This window comes from Lepidochelys kempii, chromosome 20 (assembly GCF_965140285.1).
Source record: "Lepidochelys kempii isolate rLepKem1 chromosome 20, rLepKem1.hap1, whole genome shotgun sequence".
In the NCBI taxonomy this organism is placed as follows: domain Eukaryota; kingdom Metazoa; phylum Chordata; order Testudines; family Cheloniidae; genus Lepidochelys; species Lepidochelys kempii.
Genome location: NC_136399.1, coordinates 16466158 through 16480933, shown reverse-complemented (window position 1 = coordinate 16480933; position 14776 = coordinate 16466158). Strand labels below are relative to the sequence as shown.

Sequence of the window (14776 nt, the reverse complement as noted above, 5' to 3'; positions counted from 1 at the left end):
GAGGCCCCACTACCCCAACCCAGTCCTCGCTTTAACCCTGCCCGAGGCCCCCGCCTCCCTCTGCGCCCCACATGACCAGGTGGGGGTTCAGTGGGGACCTGCGTGGCCCTGTCACTGGGCGCCCGCCCCTTGGTGCCCAGGCCCAGCCCTCGCAGCGCCAGAAGTGGGGGGCTGCGGCGTTCGGCCGTCTTCAGCCTTGCAGACATCGACCCGCCAGCACCCCAGTTGCTTTATACTGAAATCAGTCACTGGGGGGGCTGGGCCCGTCCATCAGTGACACAAGGGGGGGCCGGGCCCATCCACCAGTGACTGATTTCAGCGTCACTAGGGGCCGTCGTCCAGCGTCACAGACACTCCCCAGAGCATGGCAGGGAGAGGCCAGGGCGTGCCCAAGGACAGGAGCAGAGCCGGGGCAGGACCCAGGAGTCCTGACTCCAGCCCCACCCCGCACACAGCTGAGTCCTACTTCTACCCACAGGGCTCAGGGGACGTGGCAAGAGGCGGAGATGGCCCCGTCCGGACTGAAGGCGGTGGTGCGCAAGAGTGAGTGCGGAGCCGGGGGGTCTGAGTGTGGAGCCGGTCGGGGGCAGGGTCTGGTTGGGTGTGGGTCTGGGGGGGCAGGGCCCAGTTGGGGAGCCCTGGGAGGGGTGCTCCTGGGTGTGTCTCACCCTCGGGGAGGATTAGGAGTCAGTCGGAGCAGAGAGCTCCCCCCCGCCTGCCTGTCACACACCAGGAAGGGGAGGAGGCTGTCTGCCCCACCCCCAAGGGCTGCCCCCTCCCATAGGAGCTGCATTTTGTGGGGGCGTCATCGTCGTCATCTCTTTCCATCAGGATGACTCCCACCAGGGCCAGTGCAAGGATATTTTGTGCACTAGGCGAAACTTCCACCTTGCACATTCCCCCCCCCCACCCCCGACAACCTCTGAAAACTAGTAAAGTTAGCATTATAAACAGCCTGTCAGAACGGGTAACGGCTGTGCGGAAGGAGAAAAATGACGTCATAGCCACTTCGTAACATAGTAAAGCAGTACACTTCTGCCCGGCCCCAACACAGAGCTGGCGTAGGCTATAGCTGTAATGTAGGAGAGATCAAGGTAAAGCCTTACACTTCAGAAGCCCAACCCACTTCTGTTACTTCAGAAGCCCAACCCACTGCTGAATCTCCAGCCCAGGCTGCAGTGGACGGGGCCTGTGGCTAAATCCAGACCACAGACCTGGGGTTTAAAAGACCCTTGCAAAGTGGATTCAATTCTGATGTTCCATGGTTGCCCCCAGAACTGGGACAGAGTAAAAGTGGCCCACAGCTCAGGACGGCCGGTGGTGCTAATAACCCTTAGCTCTTCTCTTAGCTTTTCCTCACTAAATCGCACAATTAGGAGGGCCTGACATGTGACTTCTGAATACTTGGGGTGGGCCATACTGCCCTGGTTCAAGAGGGGTCTCTGAACAGGAATAGCAGGGGGCTGCGGGTCAGGAGTGAAGGGCATCTGAGAGCTGTGAGGGGGGGAACCCAGGACTGGAATAGCTGCGGGTCAGGAGTGAGGGGCACTGGTGGAGCTGGGAATGGGGGGGGTAAGCAAAGGGCTGGGATAGCAGGGGGCTGCAGTCAGGAGTGAGGGGCATCTGCAGAGCCGTGAGGCAGGGATCCCAGGACTGGAATAGCTGCAGGTCAGGAGTGAGGCAGAGCTGGTGGGGGACAGACCAGGGCTGGCATAGCAGGGGGCTGTGGACAGGAGTGAGGGGCACTGGCGGAGCTGGGAGTGGGTGGGAGCCAGGGCTGGGATAGCAAGGGCTCCAGTCAGTAGTGAGGGGCACTGGCACAGCTGGTGGGGGCAGTCCAGGGCTGGCGTGGGGAGGGGGGGGTGTAGCTGCAGTTCAGGGTCGAAATGCGTGGAGAAAGCAGGTTTGTGTCTGCCTTCGCCATGTCTAGATCCAGTCTGTGCTGCCAGCCCCTTACCGTGCACTCGAGCCCCACGTGCCCCAGTGAACGGGGCGTCCGCATGCCGCAGGTGTAAAGGACTGCAGGAAAGCAGCAGGGAGGCCAGCGCGTCCTGGTGCAGAATAGCCCCTGGAGCCTCATTAGGACCAAGCAGCCAAGTCCTGATGGGCTAGAGGTGGGGTAGGGAGAGGCATTGCTTGAGTTATGGGGGAAACATAGTGTGTTGGGCAGTGCACTCACGCACACCAGCTACCGGGAGTGGGAGTGAGAGTGAGAGCACAGGTCAGGGTCTCGGGGCTATTGCCCTACGGGGCCAGCCAGAATCAGGTGCTTCGTAGGGGTAAAACAAACAGATGTATTATGGTAGCACCCAGGAGTCCCAGTCATGGACCAAGGCCCCATTTTGCAAGGCGTTGTACATTATTCATTAGGTGTATTACAGTGGTGCCCAGGAGCGCCAGTCATCACCAACAAAAAGATGGTGCTTGGCCCGAAGAGCTGACTATCTAATTGCTTAGCTGGGCTGTGGAAGGTGCCCAGGAGACAGGCCAGCAGTTCCCTGAGTGGGGCATGCCTTGGAGGGGTTCTATGTGCAGGACTCAGAATTTGAAGTCTTTGTTGTGTTGCTGTCCCCCATACACAGTGAGGGTCCCTGGATCCCCTCCAGTCAAGAGGTGCTGGACAGGATCTGTTTTCTTCCTGCACGGGGCCAGATCCTTAGTTCAGCTGCGCTCGTATCCAGCCTGGCAGAAAGGAAGGGGGATCAGACCCATGGCCCATCTAGCCTGTCACCCCACCACGATCGCTGACTGGGGGCTCTGCTAGGAGCACAACACTATCTGGCCTGAAAGCAGCCTCTGAGCCACTTCCCCGAGGCATCCTTCCACCAGCCAGTGGGTCCTGGCTCAGGGCACAGCCGTCCCGTCTGAGCCCCACCACTAATCCCCGTCTCTTTCCCTCGCAGAGATCCTCAGCGTTGTCCTCGTGAAGAAGGAAAGAGAATGGAAGGTAAGGAGGCCGAACCTGTTGCCCTGGTGTCCCCCTGGGGATATGCTGTATCCATATATCATGCTCCTCCCCCTCCAGCCTCTTGAGATTCATTAGGAACCTGAGCTTTTCCAGGCTGGATCAGATCCCTGCTCTGTCTAGCCCATCATCCGTCCCCAGCTAGGCTTGGGTATGTCTGCCTTCCCACCGCGCTGGATCAGACCCAGCTTGTCCAGCTAGCCCCATATCTCCCCCCCACACACACACCGGATCAGACCACTGGGACCAGTGAATCAGCCTGGGTGGGAGGAGGAGCAGGAGAGTGCCAAGCATGGGGCAGTATGCACCATTGGCCAGGCAGGTTATTGAGCCCCCGGCATGGACTGGGCCGGGGGATGTGGAGCAGCGGGTTAGGCCGGTGCGGCAGAGGGAGCATTCGGCACGGCAGGAAGGTGGTGGAGATGTTGGGCCAATGGCCTACAGGGCTTTCCTAGGGGAACACGGAGACTCCCCTTGTTCCATTTCTCTGTGCGCAGCACAACGTCAGGATGGGAATGGGGCCAGTAGGGGCTCCCTAGGAGGCTGCTTCCCCGGAGCTGGGCTTCATGTTCTTTGCCACGTGAGGCACAGACTGTCCCCCAGACCTCTCCGCAGTGCAATCCTGTGGGGATTGGATGGGCAGGTGCAGCAGGCGGAGAGAGGCGACCTCAGCTGAGACTCAAAGTGAAGGAGACTCGATGAGGCAGAGGCTCAGGGAGCAGGGGCTGTTGGGGAGGAGGCTCCTGCATCTGCAGCAGCAAGGTGAGTGGAGGGAGACCAGGGGCAGGGGGCGCTGGCAGAGCAGGGTGAAGCCCAGAACCCGCAGGGGCTGCCCGCGGAGGGAGCGCTGTAGGAGAGGACTGCAAGCTGGGGCCTGGGGCTTGGGACAGGGCAGCCAGGTTCTCACCTGTCACAATGGCTGGTCGAGGGGTCTGAACAGGTTCCAAACACCCTGCCAGGCTAGCTGGCGTGGCGAAGCTGCAGGTGCCCAGCATGGCGCCCGGGGAGGGAGGGGGCCCTGATGGTAGTTGCCTGGGATTGCTGCTCGGCCGGCTGTTCCCTGGGCACTGCTCAGAGCCCACTTAGTTCAGCAGCAAGGCAATGCCAGGCCCCATCTGTGGCCGGGCATGGACACTTCTGTGGCAGCGAGAGACATGACTGGGCCCTAAGGATGTCCCGGGCACATGGGGACAAGCCCTGCTCCAGGTGGGGAGGGAGCCCAGAGCCAGGGGGGTAAAAACCAGCCCACCTCCTGATGGCATCATGCTAGGCCCTGAGTCCCCAGGGGCTGGGCATGGGCTGGGCCATTTGAGCAGCAGGGAGGGGCCTCGGCAGGTGCTGACACACCCTTTCTTCCCCCTTTGCAGTCGGTGCAGGCTTTGATCAATGACTTCCAGGGCACCCCCACCTTCAACTACAAGGCAGTTCACGTCTTCTTCCTCAGCCGTGAGTATCGGGGGTCGGGGGATCCCCCAGCTGGGAGCCTGGACAGCGGCACACTGGAGCCTGGGGGTGGGGGAGACTCTCTCTGCCGGCAGGCCAGTGCGCAGCACCCTGATTATGCTCTGCCCTCCTGCAGGGGATGCAGCCCCAGCAGGCCAGACCGAATGAGGTCAGGCTTGACAAAGCCCTGGCTGAGATGATTTAACTGGGAATTGGTCCTGCTTCGAGCAGGGGGTTGGACTAGATGACCTTCTGGGGTCCCTTCCAACCCTGATATTCTATGATTCTATGACGCCACCTATCCCTTCCCCCCCTTCTCCCCCACGGGCCTGCCTCCAGCCAGCACGGCTCACAGACACCTGCAGCATGTGCCCAGAAAGGAGGCCTCTGGCTACCATTCCCAGCATGCATTGCTCCATCAGTCCCAACTCGGTGGGGGGATGGGACAGCACCAGAATACCCAGTGTGTCAGGGTCAGATCTGCTTCTCCCCATTACAGCGGCAGGGGGAGCCCAAGTCCCTGTTCCTCCTTGTGCATCATCCTATGTTGTACACTCTGGTCACTCAGCCCTGCCGGGGGGCTGAGGGCAGGGTGTGAGACAGGGGCTGCGTAGGAGAGATTGTGGCTCCCCCTCGCTGCTGATGCTGCAGAAGGCAAGAACCCGGCATGACTCTGGTTCGGGGGGGCTGGACTCATCGTTGACTCCTGTGTGGCCCTGCTGGCTCGCCCAGGTTCCCCACAGGCGTGCAGCACTACTGCCCCTGCTGTGCCCGGTCTGGCCCCGTCCGTGGGGGCTGGTGCTGTGCTGGGGGTCCTGAGCCCTGTGCCTGTCACTCCCACCCACTGCCTCTGCCTTGCAGCCTGTCCTGAGCCTCTGTTCAAGGAGCTGAGGAAGTCACGGATCACCAAGGTCATCAAAACCCTCAAGGAGATCAACATGGCCTTCCTGCCTTACGAGAGCCGGGTGAGGGGTGGCCGGGCTTTGGAGGAGCAGGTCCGCGCGGCGGATGGTGACGTACGACACCCCACCCTTAGTGGTTCATGTGGCTTGGCGGGGGAACCTTTCCCTTCTAGGGCCCCGGGTTTGACGCCAGCACAGGGCAGCAGGGACTAGCTGGCTGCTCACACCCTGTGAGACCTGGAATCGCTGGCTTGCACCTGGTGGGGATGGTAGATGTATGGGGGAGGAGGGCCCTGCCTCCCTGGCTTTACCAGCTCTTACTGGTGGTTTATACTAGGCCTGCAAGACAGCCCGATACTCTACACGCCTGACCTTTACCCAACCACCCCATCCCCTCCTTGTGTCATCAGTGGATTTCCCCCCTCCTGCCCCTGAGGGGCAGGACTGGGGTGTCAGCCCCATTGCATTGATGGGGAAACTGAGGCACAGAGAGACATGAGCCTGGTCTACATACAAAAGCTTTGTTGGTATGGGTTTGTTACGGGGACATGAGAGAAAAAATCCCCCTGTAACTGATGCAGCTGTGGTGGCAGAGCCCCTGGGTAGGTGCCGTTACGCTGGCAAAGCAGTCCTTTCGCCACTCTAGCTGATTTCATCTGGGGTACCGGTGCCAGCTGTGCCAAGAGAAGCTTTGGCTGGTAGAAGCTGAGTGTCCGTCAGGAGGCTATGCTGGCTCACCCGTCCCATTGCGCCAGCAAACCCTTCATGGGCCGATACTATTTATTGGTGTCCAAGCACGTTTGTCCCCATGGCTCGTTCTGTTCGGCCAGTGAAATAAGCGACAGCGGCAGACGCGCCTTGATGCCGGGTTTGCCCGTGGCTATGCTGGGGCTTTCGCCAGACGAGAAGCGTCGCCAAGCCCCTTCCCCCAACATTGAGGACACCTGGGAGTCTGCAGCCAAGTAAGGACCTGAACCTGGGGCATCTTCATCCCAGGCTGGTACATGAATCTCTGGCTCGCTATCCCTCTACCACAACAGGAGTGGCACTGGCAAAGGGATCTCTTCCTCACTAGGGGCTCGCTACAGCTCCACCAGGCTGGCCTGATCCAACAGCGCGTCTATGGGGCACAGCTGGCCTGGCTGCAAGCAGTTGGCACTGGGGTCTGATCTCTGCTCTCCCCTGTCCCCAAGGTGTACTCCCTGGACAGGCCATAGAGCTTCCACAACTGGTTCAGCCCCTACCGCTTTTTCGAAAAGAACAAGCAGATGGAGAATCTGGCAGAGCAGATTGCCACATTGTGTGAAACCCTGGAGGAGTATCCAGCCATCCACTACAGGAAGTGAGTGTGCCCAGGGGAAAGGGTACCCAGGTATCCCCTATAGGAAGTGAGTGAGCCATGGAGAAGTACCCAGCCATCCTCTACAGGAAGTGAGTGTGCCCAAAGGGCGAGGGTACCTGGTTACCTCCTACAGGAAGTGCATGTGCCCCTGCGGGAGGAGCTGTTTCTGACCCACAGGGTTTGTCTTTGCTGCAGGGACCATGAAGATAACTTCCACTTGGTGCACGCTGTGCTGGCCAAACTCAAGGCGTTCAAGGCATACGAGCCCAGCATGGGAGAGGTGAGCGAGCTGTGCTGGCCACGCCCTTGCCATGGGACAGAGCCGCGGGGGAGCACATGAGAAGTAGAAGGAGGGAGGAGTGATTTAGAACCTGCTCGGAGATCCTGGCGGGGGGAGGGGTGGGGTCTAGACACCCTTGGAGATCCTGAGGGGTTGGCAGAACAATAGCATTCCCTGTGTGGCTGGATTAATGGCCACAGCCCTTCTGGGCAAGTCACCTCCCCTATTTACCCCTCAGTTTCCACATCTGTAAAAGGGAGATAATGCTACCAATCTCGGGCAGGGGGGCCCCCTCTGGGATAGCTGGCTCCCATGGCACAGATGCTCTGTAACTCACAGCTGGCAGTACAGGCCTGCCTCCAGAGGGGAGCCTGGCACACACCTGGCTGCCCAAACCATCTACCCAGGGAAGAGACTGACAGCATGCTTGTTAACCACCGGAGCTACTTGCTGCAGCAGAGCTGGCTCCAGCCTGCAGCCCCAGTCTGATCTGGGCTATTCTCAGGAGCTGATAGCGGCGCTGGGGAGGGAAAATCCTGCTCTGTGCACACCCTGCTGCTGTGACTCCCGTTGAGTCCCCCCAGGGATATTCCTGAGGCTCTTGCCAAGCCTCCCTGTCACAGGTGAAAGCACTATCCCCATGTTACACGGGGGAAACTGAGGCATGGAGCAGCATGCCAGGAGTAGGTGGCAGAGGCAGGAATAGGAATAGCCCAGATCAGGGGGACGGGGGCTCCCATTGCACTGCCAGGGGGAACTAGAGAGACCCCTGACCCCAGCGCCCGAGAGAACCTGTTGAGGGAGGAGCAGCAAGAACCTAAATTCGATCATTAACTGTGTGGGGTTCAGTGGGTTAGAGCGGATGGTTCTGGGAGCCAGGACTCCTGGGTTTTATGCTCAGCTCTGGGAGGGCAGTGGGGTCTAGTGGGATAGAGGGGGCCTGGGAGCCAGGACTCCTGGGTTTACCCCCAGCTCTGAGAGGGGTGGGAAGAGCAGGATCTCAGGATTTGATCGGGGAACTAGGACTCCTGGGGCCACGGACTCGTGTGCCTGGGCTGTGGGTGCGTCCCAGGGGTGCTAGGGCTGACCTGTCTGTCCCCGTGCAGGTGTGGACAAGGAGAACCTCACCAAGCTGATCCAGCATGCCAACATCCAGCAGCAGAGAGACATCATCCACAACATGCTGTTCCTGGGCATCTCTCTCACGCCTGGGGTAAGGGACTGGAGCCAGGGGCCAGCAGCTGTACTCATGCCAGGGGGCAGATCTGTGCTGCACAGGGGAGCCCAGGCCATCCTGGAGGTGCCGCCCTATGGCAGTGACCTACTCCCAGCACAGAGGTGGCCTCTGTCCCTGTACAGTGGGGTGACGCCCTCCCCATATGAGGGTGACCCTGAGTTACTCCCCATCTGGGGTGACTTCTTCTGCCCTGGCAGAGGATACTGGGAGTCAGGACCTCAGATCGCCAGCGAGCTGGAGCTGGTGACCACTGCTTGGGGTGGCCATGCGGCGAATGAGGGGAAGCAGCTCTGTTCTCCCATCAGTCTCTCTCTCTCTCTCTCTCTCACTCAGTGATCCATTCTGTTTTCTCTGCCTCTCCCCTGCCAGCCTGGCTGGCGCGACTCAGGTAGGCCACGCTCTCCCTGTCTGCCCCCGTTCCCAGCCCGCACCTCCTCCCTGCTGCCTCTCACCCCCTCTCCCTTCCTCCCCCAGAGCAGGCAGCTGCGACCGAAGAGGAAAGCGCGGCTGGAGTCCAGCTACCAGCTCTCCCACTGGATCCCCATGCTCAAGGACATCATGGAGGTACCGGGCCATCTGCTTCCTGGCCTTGGGGACTGGGGTCACAACTGGCAGGCTGGGCCCAAGGGGGTGGTTTGGGGGCAGCCATGTGTAGAGCCCTGCATATCCGTGCCCCATTTCTGCGGATAGTGGATTGGCTGCAGATACAACCGTGCAGGGCTGTACTCCCCAGCAGCGCCTGGCCCGCGGCATCTGGCTCAGGCAGCCCGGGGGACGCAGGGCACTCGGGGCCGCCGGCCCACAGCCAGTGGCTAGGCAACACGTCGGAGTTGGGGCTGTCCGGCACCCACTCGCCCCACCGCGTGGCTTCCTGTCCAGCAGCTCGAGCAGCACCAGTGTCCCCACCAGCTCCTGAGCAGCAGGATTTGGGATTGGAGAGGGTGAGGCCCCGGCACCCCACCCCTCCACCCCACTGTGATGCAACATGCTCTGCTGCTGCCCTGTACACTCGTGACCCCCCAGGAGCGGCACGTGATGAGAAACCCCTTCCCCCCCCAGCCCCCACCCCCTCCACACTGCCCCTTCTCCTCAAGACCCCGCCCCCACACTGCCCCTTCTCGAGACCCCGCCCCCTCCAAGCTGCCCCTTCTCCTAGAGACCCTGCCCCCTCCACGCTGCCTCTTCCCTGCAAGACCCCTTCCCCACCCTCGCTAGCTGCTGCCGGTGTGGATGCGGATACAGGTAAAAGGCGGCTTGTGGATCGCAGGCTGATGCACATCCACATTTTTGTATCTGCGCAGGGCTCTAGCCATGTGAGGGGCTCATCAGCGAGTCCTCTCCTGCTGCCATCCTTAGGGGTCTTAAATCATAGACACGAGTGCAGGGGAGTTGTCTTACCCGGTGCTGAGATGCTGCCAGCTCTGGGGTGGGGTATGGGCAGTATATACAGGGGTTCCTCACCAGGGCTGAATTCTTCCTAAGGAGTGGCAGGCAGCTGTTAACAGCCGCCCAGCAGCGCTGCCCAAGAGTCTAGGGCAGGAGGTGATCAGTGTGTGGGGCTGGAAGTGCAGAGGATCCAGGCAGCACACTGTCGTGACTGGCACTGGAATCTGAATGGCTGGCAGGGTCCTTGGTCTAACCTCCAGTGAGGAGCAGCTGTGTGACGTTCATCTAAAGGATGAACTCCTGCAGCACAGTACTGGTCACTGACTGACCGGGGAGAGCACCCCCTGCAGAGCCCCCCGCCCACTCCCTGGGGTCATAGAGCACCCTCTGCTGACTCACTCGCACCTCCCAGCACCCAGTGGCTTTTCCTTAGAGGTCTCCTATCCAAGCACTGCCTGGGCCCAAACCTGCTTAGCTTGTGAAAGGTGACATGGTCACTCCTTCCCCCCACCCTTACTGGGGGCTGAGCCCCTCATCACCCAGTCCTGTGGGGCACTCCTCAAGGGGGTGGGGGGCACACTTAGTTGCCTTCAACCTACTGGCTTGGGGCTCCTCCAGGCCAAGAATTAACCCCCCGACCAGAGCTCCTGTCCCTGGCAGATCAGAGGTGGGAGGCTCCCAGGCCCCTGTTCCAGCATTGTGATGGTTCCTCCTGTGGGATTTTGGGGCAGGTAGTTGCAGTAACCTCAGTCCCATGCATAATCCAATCAGGGGCGCCCCCTTCTGCGCCAGCCACAGCTTGGCAGGCCTTAAGCTTCCCTGTACAAGTCAAAGCAGCGGACTAATGTAAAAGCCCCTATTATGTGGCATTAGGATGTATCATAGCCTGGGCCCCCTGCGTGGCTGGGACACACCTCATGGAGCAAGAGGCAGGGCCTGGATCTGCCCGCAGCAGGGAAGGGGCACTGAGGGCAGCCCCCTGCCTCCCCCACCCCAAGTGAGGGGCCCTGGATCCGGCTGCAGGAGGTCTCTGCCCTCCCCATAACGGTGGATGGGTAGGCAGGTCACAGCAGGGCACTGAGCAGCTGAGGGGGATGTGGAGAGTTGGGGGCATCACTGGAGGAGTCAGCGTGCTCTTTGCTGGCTCCCCATGCCCCACCCTGGAAAGTGGGCCCCAGGCTGCTCCCCCCCAGGGACTGTCAATCATTGAGTGAGGAGCCATCTCAGCCCCTCCGCCCCAATGGGGCCTGGCTTGGCCACCAGGTCAGAGGTTCCTGCTGCTTGGCCCCTGCTGATCTGTCCTCCCCTGCCAGGACATCCTTGAGGACAAACTGGACAAGAGTCTGTGGCCCTTCGTGTCAGACCCGGTCCCTACCACCAGCTCCCAGGCTGCTGTCAGGTAAGGCTGAGCCTGGCTGGGCTGTGGACAGCAGAGCCCTGACACACACACCCCAGGGTGTGGGAGCCTCTGTGCCTGGGAGTGCATGGCCAGGGCCCTGTCCTCTGCAGGGGAGGGGGTGCCCAAGAGCCTGGAGCCCTGGACCCCTCTTACCGTGTCCCCCACGCCCCAGCAGTCCCTCAACACACCAGGGTCCAGGATAGAGGAAAGGGACTGGACGAGCTTTAGACAGCACCCCCAGCCCAGGGCAGGTGCCACCCTCCCCTACTCCCTTCTGCCTCCCATCCTCCTCCAGGCCCTGCCCTTCCATGCGGCATTCCCTCAGCGAGCCCCTAGTATCCACACTGCCCCTCTCTCCCCCCAGCCCCCGCTTTGGGCAGTGCCCACCCCTACACCTGGCATTCCCTCAGCGAGCCCCTGGTATCCACACTGCCCCTCTCTCCCCCAGCTCCCGCTTCAGGCATTGGCACAAGAACAAGCCAGCGACTGAGTACCAGATGGGCCCGCGCCTCATCATCTACGTGCTGGGTGGGGTGTCCATGTCTGAGATGCGCTGCGCCTACGAATTGACCCCGGCCACCAGGGGCAAGTGGGAGGTGGTGATCGGTGAGTAGGGCGAGTCCTGGGGGGAAGGGTGGCTGGAATGCCCAGGTCAGGGACAGTTGGGACCCCCAGGGTGGGGGAGACCCTAAAACTGCCTGCCCAGCACCCACAGGGGGCCCATGCTACCCTCTGTCCTCCCGCACCCAGGGGTCTGGGAACAGATGTGCTTGTCCCACAAGGCCTGTATCTAGCCACCTGATCTCCTGGCCGCTGGCTCCCCAGGCCTCTCATTGCCCAGGGACCATGTGTGGGGGCCCAGTCAGACACCCCCAGTAACTCCCATAGGGATATGGCTCACCCCCTGCACACACCCCTCGAAGACCCAAGGGTGAGGAACACTGTCAGCACGTGGATTCTTGCCTGGCTGTGCAGGGTACAGCGGCACGAGGGGTGCGGTGCCAGGCCACAGTGTAGGCATATTCCAATATTTGTGATTCTGTTCATAAGAAATTGTAAACCTGCAATATTGATTTATAATATTTATTAAATCTGCATTTATAATTCTTCTTTTTGACATAATTGTAAATCTGCAATATTGATTTACAATTCTGTATTAAAGCTTGCAAACCGTACCTTGCAAACCGCTCAATTGGCTTTGCTTTCTCTAAATTGATACTTTCTCTCACTTGTTATTAAGATGGACGCTTGGAAAACCAAACCGCTCATATTGACTCTGAATTGATACTTTCTCACTTGTTATTAAGATGGACGCTTGTAAAACTAAACGGCTTAATTGACTCTGCTTTCTCTGTATTGGCGCTTTCCATTGATTGTAATGGAGATTGACATGCTTTTTAACTACCTTCACTTTATGTTCAATTGGCTCTACTTTGCAAACGGATACTTTGTAATGGAGATTGACATGCTTGTTTGTAACACCCATGAAGAACCGCGAATTGGAGCGGCGCTCATAGAAATGTCACATAGAGACTCCCACCTTCTATAGTTTGGATCAGGAATGTTAAAAAAACGGGGAGTCTCAAATAAATAACACCTTTGTATAATAAAAGAAAGGCAATACCGAAGGAATGTCAAGAGACAAGGAGTCTCAAATAAAATAACAATACTCGGTGAAATGAGAAATGTGTTTTTTTTATTAAAGTAAGGAATGTATGTGAATGAATGGTGGGTTTTGAATAAACAGGGAAGTGCCAGCCTAGGAATTTAACATCGATTGGCCGAAGAAGACGCCAGGTGGAGACAACCAGAGAACCCCACCGGAGGGCAAACTGGGATCCACCCGACCAATTCAAAGGATGAAGAAAGCTGATGAGCACCTGACAGCCGTCCTGGAGCAGTCATGACTAACAATATGACAAAGCAAATTCCACGGACTGGCATAGGAAGAAATTCCTATAAAAATGGACACTAAGGACTGAGAACTTTGAGTCTCCAGTTCTGCCACTACCCTTCAGGAGCATCGGATGCGCATCTGACATGGACTCGGCTCCACTCTCGTGTACAGGTTACCTGGCCAGTACCCTGTCACGAGCAACCTCTAGGCTGGTAACTATAAACCCCTATGCAGAACTGGTATGAATGAATGAATGAATGAATATATAGATATATATATAATTAAGTAAGGAATAAGTAACGATAGGACAGTGTGAGTTTTATATTTCTTTATTATATTTACAATAAATGTGGCATTTTGCCTTTTCCCTTTAATAAGATCCTGCTGGTTTTTATTTTATTGGTACAACAACAGGGGGTAGGAGAGAGTCCCTCCCCTCCTGCACTAGAGCAGGGTCCAGCTGCAAAAATGGGGGTGATGGTGATGCCAGCCTCATACCCGCGCCACTGTGCCGACCGCTGCCAACCACCTCTCTCTCCCCCAGGTTCCAGTCACATCCTGACCCCCAAGCGCTTCCTGGATGACATCCAAACCCTCAACCAGCTGGACCCCGAGGAGGCCTAGAGGCAGCCCCCTCCCCCCAGAGACTCTGCCCCCCACAGCTCCAGCTCGCTGTCCCCAGCTCCACCTCCTCTTCTCAACAAGGCACCTTCCCCCCTACTCCTGGCTGCGGTGTCAGTTCTTGGGGGGGGGGGGGGGAATGACTCCTTGGCTGTTAGGGCAGAGGGCAGGCCAGGCTCCCTCCCTCTGGCACAGCCTCTAGGGCTGTCACCCTTTGTGCCCTGTGGCCACCCTGCTCCCGATGGGGTAGGGGCAGAGTCTGGCTCCATTATCTACCAGCTTCAGCCATTCCTACCTCCCCTGCCTGGGACCCAAAGCACAGCACCTCCCCCTCCCCCTCCTGTCAGCCCTCCGCTAGTGATGCGGGGCACGCAGAGGCTGCTACCACCATCTGGCTTTGGGGCGGTTGTGACCCAGCCACTGAGCCCCAAGCTGTGTCTGTCCAGTCTGCAAAGGATTAAAGAGAACCCCCCTTCTGCCCCCATATCATCCCCATTCACCGCCTTGGGGTGCTGGCCCAGCCCTGGTCCCTGCACCCCTCTCATCACAGCCTGGCACCCTGGCCTCTTGGCCCTGTCCCCCAGTGGGGACCTCGGCTCCCGAAGGGGGGAGGGGTCCTAGCAGGAGTTGCAGTCAGAGTGCCCAAGTAAGTGGGGGTGGAGCCAGGACTGCGTAGGAGGCGCATCCAGGGTTGGTCAGGAGCAGGTAGAGTGACCAGATGTCCCGATTTTATAGGGAGAGTCCTGATATTCGGAGCTTTTTCTTATCTAGGCTCTTATTACCCCCCACCCCTTGTCCCTATTTTTCACACTTGCTGTCTGGTCACCCTAGCAGCAGGGCAGAGCGGGCTCGCCACCTGATGGGCCTGGATCAAATGCCCCTGCCCAGTGCAGACACCTCCCCACTGCCTTTCCCTGGGTATCAGAGCCACGCCCTGGGCACCTGGAGCCCCAGCTCCATCTGAGGCAGCCAGCTCCAGCCCCCTTGGGTCTGATCAAGCCCTGAGCCAAGCCTCACCCCCTGAATCCCACGGGCCCTAGAGATCCTCTCCCTCTTGCCTGCCAGGCGGGCTGTGCTGGGGCAAGCGCTGGCAGGAGTGATCCCAGGTAAAGGCAGTGACCTCCTTTACTGGGAGTGACCTCCAGGGGGTGGGGGCCGCAGGGGGAGAGTTTGTTTGTTCGCAGCTCTGAGCCCCTGCCCCTCCCCCACCCATTATCACAAAGTCAGTGCTGGCCCTGCCCCCGGCTACTGCCCTGCTGGGCATGTGCCTGGGCCAATGAAGTGCATTGCCAGAGGCTGGCCGA

The 14776-nt window shown here is 59.2% G+C and overlaps 1 pseudogene; it reads left to right on the top strand.

Annotated features, from left to right (window-relative positions):
- Positions 1-506: 506 nt before the first annotated feature.
- LOC144929613 (syntaxin-binding protein 2-like) lies at positions 507-13475 on the top strand (annotated as a pseudogene).
- Positions 13476-14776: the final 1301 nt, after the last annotated feature.